The sequence below is a fragment of the Microtus oregoni genome, unplaced genomic scaffold (genome assembly GCF_018167655.1).
Source record: "Microtus oregoni isolate MIOR12 unplaced genomic scaffold, Mior012 000024F_ref0000369, whole genome shotgun sequence".
NCBI classification, from domain to species: Eukaryota; Metazoa; Chordata; class Mammalia; order Rodentia; family Cricetidae; genus Microtus; species Microtus oregoni.
The window spans coordinates 7105652-7123097 of record NW_024543083.1 but is presented as its reverse complement, the minus strand read 5'-3'; positions in this window follow the sequence as shown (position 1 = coordinate 7123097).

Here is a 17446-nt window from a genome sequence, read left to right as displayed (position 1 = left end):
TCAGGATCACCTTCCCCACGATGGCATGGCTCACTGTGGGCTGCGTCGTCCCGAATGAATCAGCAATCAAGAAAATGCTACCCCACAGACAAACCCACAGACTAGTGGAGGTAATTCCTCAGTGGAGCTTCTCTTTTCCCAGATAACTCTAGTTTGTGTCAAATTGACAAAAACTAACCTGCACGAAGTTTCAACGCATGTTTTAAACACTTTTTGTTCAAGTAATTAGCAAACAAGAAAAAGACATGTGATAAGTTTTGTTTCAATTATCTTTTTCCCATAATTTTATACAAGATTTTTGTAACAGAATAAGTTTTTTTTATTGCTTATTCTTTTGTTTGCCTTCTGGGTTTTTTATTTGTTTGTTTGTTTGTTTGGTTCCCCCGCCCCCTGTTCTTGTTATTTCTTGGATTAGCCTACATCACTGTATTTGGCTGAGAGTTTTACTGGGATACAGCACACAAAATAGTATTCATTACATGTCTCTTCTCTCAATGAGACTAGTCCAAACAGCTGGCAGCTGGATGGGAGTTATTCTTCATTTGAATAATTGATTCTCTGATGAAGTTCTGGCTCCACTGAAAGTAGAAGAAGTTTCCAGGTTCTGAAACACTTGCCACAGGGACACATTGGTTACTCATACACTTCTTCTATATTTAGATGAATCTAAAGACCAGTCTAGATTCAGTAGAAAGGAGGGCAGATTGATTCTATGTTTTATAGAAGGGCAAGAAAATGTACAAACAGTGGAGAGGAATTATTAGCAACTGTCTTTCAAAGGTTACTGTCTGTCCTTTGACCACAGAAATTTATACCATGGCCACTCCAAGGTGTGAGTTGTCTTTAATGATGGAGGCCCATGGAAACGAAAGGCTGTCTTTCAGCACTATTTCTGAGCACGTATTATTAGGGCCCCTACTCCAGGGAAGGAGGGAGAGAATACTCTTTGATTATGACCCATCTCTGTCTTCACAAACTAATCCACTGTTCCTCTTGATCCTTGCCCCTATCATTTGGTCCTCCAAGCCTTCATCCTCTCTCTCCCCAGATAAATAGTAGCTTCCTCTATCTGATGATGCCTGTCTTTGCTAGACTGGGGGCTTAGAAACGTCAATTTTCTTAGATTTTCATTTTCCTCTCTTCTCATCCATTTTACTCTAAGCTGGAAAGACTGTTATTGGTAAAATTTTGTTTAAGATCATTGGCCTTTCTTTTAAGCCTTCTTCAGATTTATATCATACCTCAAAGTCACATCCATGATTCCTTGGAAGTGTATTCCTTTTTGCTTAAAGAGTGCCAGGCTTCTGTACAGAGTGTGTTTAACCTGAGCTTCTTTGCTTGACTGAGAGCATCCGCAGGTCGGTACTGTAAATCTTCCTAAGATCTAGGCTTACAGCGGCACCCTTGGCTGCAGCTTGACCTCTCTCCACACAGGGTCATATGTTATAGGGTTACATTTGAATTTTTTTCCTCCCTGATTTTACCCTTTATATTGTTTTCAGATAAGCTAGAGAGAATATTCTGGACCTTTTAAATTTCTTGTGTCTGCTTAAAAACTACCTCTCATTTATATCAGTTTTCTTCTAGCAGAGTTCATTAAGGTAAATGATACTCAGTAGTCTTTGGGAAATACTTGGCCAGCTTCCCAATGCATTGACATTAATACCATGACTAAATATATGTAAGATCTATTGGGAGCTAGCTCAGTGGGTAAGTGCTCTAGTTGTGCCAACATGACAACCTTAGTTCAATCCTTAGGACCCAGGGGCACATTGCTTCTATGCTGAGATGCCAGTCAGAGTTGGGAGACTCGCCTGGAAGCTCATGCACAGTGGCAGGAACCACATGGGTGACAGAAATGACATGGAGATCGCCTCTCAAAAACTGTCCTCTGGCTTTCTCACATGCTGTGACATGTGACTCTGAGTACACATTCAAAGATACACACACACAAATACACACACACAGAGAGAAACACAAACACAACCATGGTTTATGCATTTCTATCGTTAGAGGTTACCAGAAGACAATGGAAAGTCTCGAAATGGAGTACAAGGGAAGGAGTCTACAAACATTGGATGAATCTCCTGAATTTAATTCATATGAAAAGCAAACTGAACCTAAGACTGCTGTGAAGGTTCTGAAAATCATGGAAGGTGATCAGAAAGAATTGTGATTATCATTGCCACCTGAGGGGGCAGGGATCCTGCACCTAATATTGGGAACTTTCCACAGGGAGTGGGGGTGGGAGCCCCCATTTCTCTTTTCCCAAGGCATATTCTTTGTTTTCACTTTCTAGCTGTAACAGGATAATCCCTAAGAAAGGACACTAGGAATTGTGCTTCAGCCAGCTCAAGCATAAGTATATTTGTATCTAAGGAAAAATAAACTTTGAAAAATTAATTCTTCTTCCATGCGGAAAGTAACTAAACAAAATAAATAAAAGGATGAAAATCGTTTTCTCTAGTTTTTATGAGTCTTCATTTTGAAGAAACTAAAGTTATATTATTTCTAATATTAAATTTAGATGCAATATTTATATTTACATATAAATGTATTATAATGTATACTATCAAACGTATACTATGTACATAACATATAACATATATTTTATAAAATATGTAATTGTATATTTTATATTCCACATATGTGCTATATTTATACTAAAATGTAATTTATATGTATATGTTTCTAGAGCCCATTCCTGTGATATTTTGGTAAAGAATGGCTGCTTTTTGCCCTTGTCTTAAAAATTTTCTGGAGGTTAAATTGAAGAGTTCTGGATAAATGCCATTGGCAGAGGAAATTTCAAGACAGTCTAGTCTTGACTATGTCCTTAGATTTATTCAGGATCACACTTATGAAGGCATACAATGAATAGGAGGCACTCAAATAGGCAGCATCCCTCCAGAGTGTCTATACCTGTTCCTGCCTCCAGCTTCCTGAGGGGTTTGAGTTCCTGCCTTGGCTTCCTCATTGTACTTTGACTCAAGATATGTCAGCCAAATAGACCCTTTCCCCCAACAAGTTGCTTGTGTAGCGCCTGCACTACAGGATGGTACATGAGCTAGGAACTAAGCTGGAGACTTAAAAACACACACAGAGAGACAGAGACATGGGGACAAGGATATAAGAATGCCAAGTTTATTGTGCTCTGGGGATGCTTATATAGTGATCCTTAACTGATAGCCACGCCCCAGCTCTTAGGATCTTTCAGCTGCAGGCCTCATCAGAACCCATTCTCCTGCCATCAAGGTCTCGTGCTCAGAGCAGTTGCAGGCACAGGTAAACAAGTTGTTTTGCTCAGTTCACTCCAGCAGGCAAAGGGTCTGAGGCAGGCAAAGAAAGTCAGCCCCCAACAATGGTGTTCCATCACAGCAATAGCAACCATACCTAAGACAGACTCTAGGTCTTTTTCATGCCCTGCTTGAATGATTCCCAAACCTTCACAGCTGTCTTCTAGGAGCCAGCAGCAGATGGAGGGTTGGGGTCTCAGAAACTCTGAGATGCAGCTGTGCATCCCATCCCGACATTAGCATGGAGGTGGCAGGCTATGGGACAGCCTCATTATGTTTGTCACAGAAGTGGGGTTGGTTCTTACTGAGGGGCAACTACATGGTTATCTTTGTTTTAGTGTGTGTGTGTGTCTGTGTGTGCAAGCAAGTGTGCATGTGTGTGTGTGTGTATCTGAGGAGGGGGCGCATTGAACATTGTCCCTGAAAAGAGAAAATTTCAGAGTGGCTGGGTAAGTTGCTGATAAATAAGACAAGAATGACTGGGACTTTGCCCACTCGGAAGAACTGATGTACTCGATTATGAAAGCCTGATGCTGAGCATAGAAACAAGCAGAATCTAGAACCAAACTTAAAATCAAAGGCAGGAACAAATGTGCAAAGCCATTTTACTGATGTGTCACGAGTAAACAAACAACACTGTGGTTTCTATTCTAAACAATTTGACTTAAATACCTATATAGATGAATAAATATTATATATAAATAAAATTACACACACAATTATATGTTACTGAGCCAAGGAGGGGGAAGGAAAAGTGTTTTCCCTACCAGCGATGTGCAGCATTTATTTTCACATAGGCTCACACAGGAAAGGCAGATGGAACTTTCGATGGTCATTGTGGACCCCATTTACTTAACGGAATTTTATTGTCATGTAGTTCAGAAAGAGGAAATGGCTCTTTCTGCCTCCCCTTACTAAGCGTTCCTGAAGTCCTTTATCACATGCCTGAACGGAAGGATTTGACCTGCCCGTGGTGGAGAAAAGCCTCCACAAACATGCACCCTGATGGATGCTTGAACTTTTTCGGGAGAAGAATCACGGGTGAGAAAGTGAAATATACGGTTTAATGTGCAGCACATCCAGCCTGTAAAACATGGCCTGGCTGATGGAAGTAGCCAGGAAGCTCCCCATCCTAAGGCCGTATGGTGCAAAATGAAACTTTTGATAACCTCTGTGATGTTTTAGGTAATTAAGAATTACTGCAATTATTTCTAGTATCCAAACCATTCAGATTTCCACTGTGTCCAAAGCAGTCTAGAACAATTTCACTTAGGATGAAAACTTCACTCCTTTCCATATTAAGAAAAGAGTCTGTCTCTCTTTTTAACCCTATTTTGGGTTTTTATTTGTAGTTTCCCAGTAAGTAGGCTGCTCTGACCTCTCCAGAAATGTAGTGTGTGTGGTCCAGTGAAGAAAGGGGCTGCTAAAGTGACCTTGTCAGCTAATGTTCTACTGACTCCTCTGCCCTCTACTCTTTGGACACAAGAGGTGCTTAGTGTTTGAGTGGACAGTTCCACTGCCATTTTGAGTTCTCAATGCCAACAACAGATTAAATGAATATGTCTTTAGGTCCTCTCATGGCCCAAGAATTCTTCAGTTTATGAGAGAAAACATGCCCAAAATTCATCTTTGTGGAACTCACAATGTACACACTAATAATGAGCTGATGCAAATCCCACAGTATGTTAGGAAACATGGTAAAGGAGTCAGCAATGCAAATGTGTACCAAACGAGAAGTCTAAACCCAATGAAACCATCACTCACTTGTGAAAGCACGGAAAACATCTAACAATTGAGCATTGTTATTCTGAAAGTATACTGCTCATATGTCTTCCGGCAAGTTACTGTAGGGAGCACATAAGAAGAAATAAAGGAAAGGAAAAATTCAGGAGATAAAGCATGTGATGTAAGAGAAACTTATTAGGGGTTAATGGAACTTTCCATGCCACAAATGTTAAGAAGACATCTTGTGTGACAGATACCCTCTTAGCACCTGTTCAGCCATCATACACAAACATCGCCACAATGAGGAAATTAGTATTCAAGCCATCTCAGCAATTTATGGGAAGAGCAGCATGGAGAAGAATCATACTGAAGGCATTATGAAAAGAAGTAATAAAAGTACAAGGCACAGATGAGTAGAGAAAATGGGGTATGTTTGATCTAGCTAGTATTTTATATTATTCCATTGAAATAAAGTTATATTAGGAGCTGCCTCAAATAAATAGAAGCAAAAAGAAATGATAACTCACAAATGTGAACATCTGCTACTTTTTGGTGATTAGTCTACCCTGAGTGATTTACATGTAGTATCAAATAATTCTCTGTGATACACTAAGGCAGTTAAAACAATTTCCTTTATATTAATATTATGTGATGGAATCTAATTTGGAAAAAAACCCATCTTGCCCAAGATTATTTACTAGGGAGTAAAAGAGCTTAATGTTTGAGCCAATACACCTCAAAGTGCTAAATCACCCAAATCACCAAGATACCTGCTCTTTCCATGAGCTTGAGAAGCAAAGGTGGTGGCAAAGCTCCTAAGTTGCATATTGGACGTGTTATTCCCTGTCATATCTTTTATTGGCTTGTTAAAGCCACTGATATTTATTCTACTAAGTAGAACTTTCAACCACTAAGATAATTTGAAGACCAATTAAAGCAAAGCACGGAAAAGGAGAATGATTAAACTCTCCTGGTAAATTAAAAACTATTATATTCTTATATCAACCCAATCACAAAAATCGAGCTATGTAATATTTATCAGAGGCACAGAAAAAAGTAACTAAGAGAAAAAGAAAGTGAGCAGACTATAAGCCAAGCTAAGGTCGGATGTTCATAAGCAAGAATAAGCCTCTGTGTGTGATTAATTTGGGAACTGCGTGGTGGGCCCCACAAAAGAGCTAAAAAAGAGCAAAGGGTAGAAGATGAAAAGATCAACAACTACACAAGGGAGAGTCACTCAATGAGTACTTGTCTAGATTAGGCTGGCCTGTGGGCTTGGCTGTGAGGAAGACTTCTAACTCCCTTCATGTGGAAGGCTCTTAGAAATGGTCACAGTTTGCAAGAGGAGGTGGAGTATTAGCGAATTAGTGAGATTTCTGCTGCTGTGACAAAACACTGGGCGCAAGCGAGGAAGGAGGAATTTCAATTCGTGACCAGTTGGCACCATTACTTTGGGTCTGAAGAAAAGGACAGCATCAAGGCAAAAGAGATTTTGGAGGAAGACATTCACAGACTTTAAAATAAGAAATGGTCCTTGGAAACACACCTCGAGACCTCCTTCTGGGTAATCCCTTTTTCCTGAAGTCTCCAGAGCCTCCAGAATATGACCAGCCACAGGGACCAAGCCTTCAATATAAGAACCTTTATGAGAGACACATCATACACACACACCATAAGTGCATATAATGAGTATAGACATTTTGGACACTTTTGTTCAGAAATTTAATCCAACTTCCTTTTACAAACATTTTGTTAATTTGTATTTCATAAAAGGTCCATGTTTCAAATGAAATTGAATGTATTTCAATTAAATTTTTAACTGTATATTTTCATTTTAATATCTAGTTTTATATGTTTATAATATTTCCTTACTTAGGTTAGCTGTTGGGTTTGGCATTTAATTTTGTATTTCAAATATTCAAGTGCTTAAAATTAACTTATTTTTAGTATATTGTTTTAGTATGTTCTGCTTGGGCTTCATCTGTCTTCCTTAACATTTAAACATGATATTTAATTTAATTATTTTCACCACTTTGCTCTCAAATAGATATTAAACATTTATCATTGACTTGACCAACTTCTACATTGTATCATAAGAACAGGGTATGTGATGTTTTCATTATGTTTGTACTATAAATACACCTTCAGTTTCTCAAGGAAGATGCGGGGGTGGGGAAAGCAAGGAGAGGGAGATTGAAGACCGTTGAGCACCAAGTCTTCTTGTTTGTCTGGGTATCTTTACTTCACCATCCATTGCTTGGTACTCAGTGAATGCTGCCTGCTCGTATTCTGAAAATTTGAGTGTTTATTATGCATGTGAAATGTTTACAAATGAAGCATAAACTATTGTAAGTTTAAATTATGTTTTCAAAGTGTGGAGTCTAATCATCTCAATCAGTTCCCTGTTATTATTTAGGCTACTTTAATCTTTTAAAGCTGATAATAACTATTATTTTGCCATAATGTGAATCAGGTGAATTAAATTCTTAATATAACCAATGTTCATATATATATATATATGTGTGTGTGTGTGTGTGTGTGTGTGTGTGTGTGTGTATGTATGTATGTATATACATACAAACTCTTTAATTTCATTATTTTATTTTTCTTTTTCCTTATTTAAAATGAGGCAGGAACTGATTCTGTAACTCAGGTTGGTGGCATAGAACTCTTGGCACACTTTTTAGACTCAAATGTCAGGCTTACAAGTGTGTACCACTTAGCCAGTTTTTCTTTTTTGGGGGGGTTATTTATTAATTGTTTTAAAGATCTGTTTTTGGTGCAGCAATACATACTCATATTACCATATCTTATGCACGTCCTTACTAGGGTGGTGTGTTGAATTGTTCTCTTAGCCATCTCCCGGAACAAGTGGGAGTTCTATGCCTATATTGTAAGGCAATCTATTTTTCCCTAGCAAGGTTTTGCACAGTCTTACAGTACCAAACCTGTTCCCACATGTGGAGTGGCTTTAAATATACCTGGGAAGTAGTTGATTGTCTCAGTAGCATCCATGCTACTCTGACAATAGCAATTTGGTCCTTTAGCACACAATCTCCATAACCAAGAAGGGCTGTTAGTGACAGTTCTTCCAAAGAAACCCGTTTTCACCTTTCTGCCTAGGCAGTAAAATCTTCCAGAAATTGACAGACAGCAAGATGGGCTTCTGAATAAGTTTTCCCACAGGACCTCTGGCTCCATTAAAATCTTGTCACACTTGCTTTTGAGTAACACAGACAGGGCTCATTTAATTTTATTTTCTTGTCGTTTTATTAGTTCTTTGAGAATTTTGTACAATATATTTGATCATATTTTCCCCCTCCATGTATCTCCTTTAAGGTCCACTCCTGCCTTACTACATATGAAAACTTGTGTCCTCTTTTTCAAAAGTTTGTTTATGCTTCAAATTAATCTGGTCTGATTTGTGCTGCTCATAAATTATTGGATGTGAGGCCTTCCAACTTACTGGGGTCTGTACTCTTAAGGACAACCAACTTCCCCCTCCTAGCAACTATCAATCCCCAGCCAACTGTTGGACTTTGTGCCCACCTTTTCTCTTTGTTGGGAGGTTCCCTGCAGGGATCCCTGCTGGTCTGGAAAGGGACTATGAAGAGGTGAGAATAAAAACTTGAGACAGCCGGACTTGGTTAGTCAGACGGCATCAAAACTTCTAGAGAATCTGATCCCTTGGAGGTTTAGTTTTCTTACACATTTAAACACAGTAAAACTTTGGGGGGGAGAAATGTTTCCGTGTGATAGTTCTCATAACAAAGCTTCATGGGTGGCTGCAAAGATGTTCCCTTGTAAAATAAACCACTACAGCAAAGTGCCTGAGACCTTTATCATAAGAATGAGTTCTACTGCCTGGGAGACAGTGCTCTGCACTAGGGCCTAGAGAGGACTGACCTGTAATAAGCATAAGGAGGGATTCTATTGTTGGAGGATACAAAGCACATGGAGCCTCTTTCATAAGGATGAGTTCTATTTACTGAGAGACAAAACCCAGGATTAGAGTCTAAACAATTCTCAGGATTTGGGGGAAATTCTACCTGGCTTGTAGTAGAATTGCAAAGGACCACCAGTTTGTTTGATCACTTTGAGTCCAGAGTTCCAGATGACCAGGCAGCATCCTGACACTCAAGAAAGCAGACCCGCATGATGAACAATTCTGGCTCCTCCTATGCTTGCTCTGAGTTGTGCTTCCTACAACTCTTCATGCTGAGATTTTTGTTCAGTTTAAGCTTGTTCAGATCTTGTGTATTCTCCCACGCTGCTTTGAGTTCATGTGTGCAACTAATTACCTTGTTGTGCCTAGAAAACACCATTTCTTTGTAGTCAGCCACCGCCTCTGTTTGGCTTTTACACTGTTTCTACCCCGTATTCCACAATTATCTCTGAGCCTATTTGGAAGGGAATCTGATGTTTTGAAGTACGTTCTAGACACCAAACTTTGTCAGCTGTATAGTTGGTAAATATTTTTTTTTATTCTGTAGGATGATATGTTATTTGAGTGATGGTTTCTTTTCCTGTACAGAAGCATTTAGTTTTATGAGGTTCCATTTATTAATGGTTCTTAGCACCTGGACTTCCAGAATCCTGTTTAGAAAGTCCTTTCCTGTGTCCATGAGTCTGAGTATATTCTCTACGTTCATTTCTAACAGATTTAGTATATCAGGTCTTAAATTGAGGTCCTTAGTCCATTTGGAGTTGAGTTTTGTGTTGGGCAGTGATATGAATCCAGTTTCATTCTTCTACGTGTAGCTATCCAGTTTGATCAGTATCTTTGTTGAAGATGCTGCTGTCTTTTCAAATTTGCATTGTCTCCATCTTTGTCAAAAGCCAGTTAGCTGTAAAACTGTGGGCTTATATATGGGTCCTCAATTCTATTCCTTTAATTGATGTGTTTTTTTTATGCCAATGCCATGCTGTTTTTATTACTATAGCTCCATAGTATAGCTTGAGCTCTTAGATGGTGATGCCTCTAGCAGACTTATTTTTAAACTGTTCAAGATTGTTTTGGTACCCAGCTGCATTACATGAAATTTCTTGCGGTGGTGTGGGCAAACATCTACTCAGGCCAGATAGGATACCAATGACAGACTTAGATTTAAAAAATCATTCCACTCAACTCTAGCTTAGCAAGCCTATAAGATTTTGGTGTTATTTATAGGCTCTTGGGTGAAGGATAACACCAGAATATGGTGACTATCTGGCAGCTGCATCACTGCAAAACATCACCCTGGTATGGGTGAGGATTCATGGAATCTAAATTCCCAGTTACCTGAGTAATTTAGAGGCAGTCTCCTCTTTCCTTGCAGTTGTTTTTATGATGTGCGAGAGGGTCATTTTCAAATCTTGTAAATTTCATAGGTTTCCTGAGTCTAACAAGTTTCATGAACTTCCTGATTCTTAAAAGTTTAATAAAAAATAAATAAATAAAAAAAGAGGAAGAAAAAAAAGAAAAAAAAAGTTTAGTGAACTTTTACACCTTAAAATTCCTCCTTCCTCCTTCCATGAGGTACTATCTCAATTTGGAGGAAGCAGCTGCTTCTAGTCAACAGCGGTTAAGGTTCAGAATGTGAGATATTTGTTTTCTTCGTGGTTTTAAAGGTGTTAAGAGGCATCATGCCTTCCCAGTGTGTGTGAATGACTGGTAAATGCCAGCGCTCCATGGTGGGCCTAGAGCACCGCGGGTCTTACGAAGATGACATGGCATAAAGAAGGTGATTATCCCTAGGGAAATTATGTGAGCCGCAGGATCCTCTATGACTGCTCCCTGTATCACAATTGAGGCATTCTGCTTTCTTCACCTTAGCTTCCTTGTCATTGCTACAATGCTATTCCTACAATGGTAGCATTCTAATGAATTCCGGTATTTGACTTAGCACCATCCCGGATCCTTTTGTTGAGCTATTATGTGGTGTCTAATGGAACTGGAGTTAAAGATGGTGTGAACCACCAAGTGAGTACTGGGAATTGAACTACAGCCTTGATGAGAGCAACAAGTGTTCTTAACTGCTGAGCTATTTCTCCAGCAACCATACATGTAACTTTTTAGAAAGGTCACTCATAATGGAAGCAATCCATCAAGATGATAGTACAATTCTAAATATAGGTATACTAAACATGAACATGCCTAGTTTCATAAAATAAATAGTACTAGCTGTACAGTCACATATTAAGCTAAAAAAAATTGTAGTGGGTAATTCAATACTTAAATCTTATAAATAGATGAATTATCTTAACTAAGAATAGAGAAACATATAAGTTAAATGATATAGATAATAATGGACCTAATAGACATCTACAGTATATTCTAATCAAACACTGCAGAGTGCACATTCTTTTCAATATCTCATGAAACTTTCTCTAAAACAAATAATGTAATAGGATACAAGGAAAGACTTGGCAAATATAGGGAAATTAAAGCTTTTTATCTGGTAATGATGGAACAAAGCTAGAAATCAATGGCACAAGTAACTGTGGAATAGATATTTATTTGATTCATAGAAGATATAAAGAAGGAAATAAAAAATTCCTAAAAACAAGTGAAAATGAACACATACCATACCCAAATCTATGAGATATAATGAATGCAGCCTTAGGAGATCAATTTATAGCTATAAGTGCCTATACCAAGATATCAGAAAAACTAAAATAAATAACTTTAAAGTATATCTGGGTGCTTTGGAAATACAAGAACAATCCAAACACAAAAACAGTATCTGGAAAAATAAATAAGAACATAAATTAATGAAATAGAAATAAAAGTACAAAGAATTAATGAACCAAAAATAGGTTCTTTGAGAGACAAACATGATTGATGAAGTCTTAGCAAAATTAACACACACACACACACACACACACCAAATTTTTAACATGAGATCCCAATTCAATTCTGACAATCATTAGAACCTATTTTAGAAAAGTGTCTGTCACCAAATAGGAAAATCTAAAAGAATTGAAATTCTGGATTCATAGACCTACAAAAAATTAAACCAAGATAAAATAAAAAATTTGAAAAAAGTAATGGTATTAAATCAGTAACAAAAAAAAAAAACCCCAAACTGGGAAAGTTTCAGTTTTAACTGGATGAACTTCTAAGTCCTATAATACCTTTAAAGAAGAACTAATGCTCATTCTTCTCAAACAATTTCTTAAAATAGAAAAGCAAAGAATGTTACCAGACTCCTTTTAATGGATACATACATAAATAAAGCTACTATTACCCTAATGCCAAAATCAGACAGAGACAGAAGAGCAAAGGAAATTATGGTCCAATTTCCCTGATGAATATAGATGCAGAATACTCAATAAGGTATTTGCATACTGTACTAAAAACACATTAAAAGATTATTCATATTGATCAAGTTAACTTCATTGCAGAGACTCAGGGATAGATCAGCATAATCAAATCAATAAATGCAATACATACTATAAGTGGACTCAAGGATAGAAGTTACATGTTTATTTTAATAGATGCAGAAAAGGCTTTTGATCAAATCCAACAGTTTTCCCTGGGAAAAGCCATGAAGAATAGGAGGAACAGATCTTGGCATAATAAAGGCTATACACAGCAGTCCTGTATCCAAAATTGTAATAAATGCTAAAAACAAAACAAAACTCTAAGCATTTCTACTTAAAGCTGGAACCAGACAAGACTGTCCGCTCTTTCTATTCTTCTTTACTGTAGTTTTTGAAGTTTGAGCTAAAGTAACAGGAAAAGAGAAGGAAGCAAAAGAGATTGAATCAGGAGAGGGTTTAGCAAATGTGTACTTATTTGAATACCATGTGGTTCTACCTAAGAGACCTGAGAGACGTGACCATGAAACCCCTAGCACTGACAGACACTGTGCAATGGGGCAGGGCACCAAGGTAATTCACAAAACGAGTAGTCTTCCTGTACTCTTGTGGCAAACATGCTAAAAATAAAATCAAGGAAGCAATCTCATTCACAATTGTTTCAGAAAATAAAATACCATAGAATAAACCTGACCAAGAAAACCAAAGACCTCTACAATGAAAACCTGAAGATATGGAAAGAAGAATAATGACACCAGAGGATGGAAAGAAATCCCAAGATCTTTGATTGGAAGAAATGACTCAGTAATGGCATTAACAAACATTTGTGTTGTCTTTCAATATTACAGTATAGTTGCATCATTACCCCAGTCCTTTCCACTTTCTAAACATTCCTATACATCTCCTTTTCTCTCTTTTAAATTCTTTTTTATTTTGTATCTTCCCCAGGGAAGAGTATACGAAATGGTTGTCCAATATAAAATAGTCCTGCAAACGTGTACATACAAGTGACGTTATATACACTTAGCAGCAAGCTGTATTTAAGAATACACACATACACCGATGTATCTAACAACAGCAACAAAGATGCCAGAAATGGCTAGCTTATCAAAAATAATGGACTAATTCAATATGCCTTTTAAAAATTTTCGTAATATTCTTCATAGTAACAAAAAAGTCTTAAAACTAGTGTGTATTCATGAAGATCCCAGGTAACCAAAGCAATTCTGAGCAAGAATTATAATGCTGAAGATACAATCACATCTGATTTAAATTTATAATACAGAGTCTTAGATAAAAAAGCAGCATGGACCTGGCATTAAAAAGTAGACACATGTGTTAGTGTAATAGAACAAAAGAAGAAGATAGAAACCCACACAGCTACAGACACTGATTTTTTTGGCGGGTGTAGGGGGGAGTCAAATATAAATATTAGAGAAAAGCACCTTCAACAACTGGTGCTGGAACAACTGGATAGCTGGGTGTAGGATAAAACCAGCACACAGATTCTCACCCTGCACACAGATCAACTTCCAAAGGACCAAAGACCTGAATGTAAAACCTTAAACTTCTACAGAAAAGAGTTGTGGAAACACTTCAAGATATAGACATAGGTAAGGACTTTGCACATGGGAATCTAGTTGAGAAATGAAGCTAACAATGACAAATGAAACCTTATGAAATTAGAAATATTCTTCACAGCATAGGAAAACAATGACTTGAGCGAGGAACCATCCTACAGAATGGTAGGACATTTTAGGTAGTTATCTGACAGATGGCTATAATAAACAAAAAACTCAAAAAAAAATAAACAACAAGAAATAAAACAACCCAATCTGCAATGGGCTAATAACATTAGACACAGTTCTGTAAAGATGAAATGAAAATGGTCGATAAACATGTGAAAAATGTTCGATCTCACCATTAGAGGAATTAAAATCAGTGCTTCATCAAAACTCCAACTTACCCCAGTCAGAATGGTAGTCATGGAGATAACGCTAATTTGTGACGACAAAGGTATGAACAGGAGATAACCCCAACTGTGAGTGGGAATGTAAACTGGTCCAGCCCCTGTGAGGCCATGTTGAGATTTCTCTTTATGGTGCAGACACACTACTCTTGGGTATGATGTGGGTATACCACTCTTCGGGTGTTTACCCCACAGCCTGCCACAGACATGATTGCACTGAATTTACTGTAGAACTAGTCATGGTAGCTAAGCTATGGAAACACCTAGGATTTCAAAAACAGGATGGATAAAGGAAACATGGCTTATATACACAAAGACATTTCTTCATTGTATAGAAGAAAGAAGTCATGTCCTTTGCAAGAAACTGGATGCAGCTGGAGACTGTAATGTTAAGAGAGGTAAGCCAATAGAAGAAGCACAGATTAGGTCTTCTTTCAATTGTGATTCCTAGTTTTTATGTAGATACAGAAAGTAATGTATGTATATATTATGTCAAAGTAGCAACTAAAGTATTTAGGGAAATAAACAAACTAACAGGAGGCAAGAGGTAGAAAAGGAAAAGTAGTAATGTTTGGGGAGCTGTATATTCAACATATATATTCAAATAAAAGCTTTACCAGTAATCTTTTTTTTTTTTTGATTTTTTGAGACAGGGTTTCTCTGTGGTTTTTGGAGCCTGACCTGGAGCTCCTGTAGACCACGCTGGTCTCGAACTCACAGAGATCCGCCTGCCTCTGCCTCCCAAGTGCTGGGATTAAAGGCGTGCGCCACCACCGCCCGGCTTTTACCAGTAATCTTAAAATAAGAAAGCAAAAGTTTAAACCAATTTCCCTTATGAGTATAGATGTTAAAATTCACAATAAAGTGCTTGAAAATGAAACCCAAGAACACACCAAAAAGATTATCTACCATGACCAAGTAGGCTTCATTATAAAGATGCAGGGATATTTCATCATATAAAAATTGGTAAACATAATCCATCATATAAACAGCCCAAAAGACAAAACAATGTGATTATCTTATTTTTTTTTCCAGAAAAAGCCTTGACAAAATCCAACATCCATTCACAATAAAAATCCTAGAGGGACTATGGATACAAGGGGCATATCTCAACATAATAAAGACAATATAGATTAGTCCACAGCCAACATCATTGTGAAGTGATAGAAACCCAAATTATTTTCAATAAAATTAGGAATAAGACAAGGATGTCACTCTCTAGATACCTATTTAATATAGTACTTGAAGACTTAGCTAGAGAAATAAGACAAATTAAGGAGATCAAAAGAATACAAATAGGAAAGGAAGAAGTTCAAGTATCTTTATTTGCAATATGATTTTATACATAAAAACCCTAAAATGACACCAAGAAACTTCTACAGCTGATAAACACTTTCTGTAAAGTAGCTGGATGCAAAATCAACACACAGAAATCCTTGCTATATAAAATGATAACCAGACTAATAAAGAAATCAGGAAAATATCAGTTTTCTAAAGTCTCAAAAAATCTTGCAATAACTCTAACCAAGGAAGTAAAAAACTTGTACAAGAAAAAGCTTTAAGATGTCAAAGAAAGAGATTGAAGAAGCCAGAAGATGGAAAAATCTTCCCTACTCTTGGATTAGTAGGATTAATATAGAAAAAATGGCCATCCTATGAGGAGATCTTTACCAACTACACATCCAATAGAAGGTTAATATCTAAAATACTTAAAAGAGTAAAAATACTGAATCGAGAAAACAACCTAATTAAAATTTGAATACAGAACTAAATAGAGTTCTCACAAGATGAAACAGAAATGACTCAGAAACACTTAAATGTTCAACATCCTTAGTCATCAAAGAAATAAAATCAAAGCTACTTTGAGATTTCATCTTACATGATTCAGAATGGCTAAGATCAGTCAATAAATGAGGGCTCATGATGGCAAGGATTTGGGAAAAGGGAAACATTTATCCACTGCCAGTGGGAGGGTAAACTTGTACAGTCACTAAGGAAATCTGTGTGGTTGGGAATTAACCCACCTCAAGGTCAAGGTGCACTACTGTTGGTCATATGAGCAAAGAGCTCTGCATCCTACAGCAGAGACACTTGCTCATGCATTTTCATTGCTGCTGTATTCCTAATAGCCAGAAATTGGAAACAGCCTGATGTCTATCAACAGACGAATGGATAATGAAAACGTGGTACATTTACCCAATGAACTGTTATTCAGCTATTAACAAAATAAAGCCATGAAATCCATAGGTAAACAGGTGGAGCTTGAAGGAAATCATCCCAAGTGAGGCATTCCAAACTCAAAAAAGACAAATATCATATGTATTATGTTATACATAGAAATTAGCTTTTAAGTCTTGGATAGGAATGCCGCAATCCAAATAATAAGAGAGGTTAGGTATAGAGTAAGTGACTAAGGGGTACAGGGATGATCTCCTAAGGACAGGGGTTTTAGAGAGATGGAGTAGGAGGGGAATGGAACGGTAGGATTAAGTGGGAAGAGGAGGGAACAGAATGGTAAGTGAGGGGATATCGGGAGGGATAACTAATACTAAGGGCCATTTGAAGGGTCCTATTAAAACCTACAATAAGTAGAAGCTTCTTAAAATATACATAAATGAAAGAAACATACATAAAGCCACTTAATAGTGGGGGATAGGGAGAGAATGCCCCAGGTGGACAATTTTTTGTCACCAAGTAAAATTTCCAGTGCTGGGTTCTATCTAATTGAGTTGTTGGTCACAACTGTCCCTTGCAAACCCCAAACAACTCAGGCTATTGCTCAGGCTGTTGGTTGCTCTTCACAAACTAACGATAAGGTCCTATTGCCTAAGACAACACTTCCATATCTCACGAACACAGAGAAGCTCATAATGTCCCTGAGGAGCTTGATCCTTTTCCACTGCTACAGTCACAGGGTACTCTCATTGTTCCAGTGAACACTGACACCCATAATTCAAGCATCAGTTAAATACACACAGAAGTAAAAATTTAAAAAGACAGGTTTTTTTTTTTTTCTGAAGTCAAGGCTGAAGACGGTTGTGACACAATGAGCTTCACACACGCTGGGCTTTTGGGTAAACCTCTCCTTGTTGAGGGGATGTACCCATCACTTTGTAAATGTCACTAAACGCACAATGCCAACGTCTTAAGATGT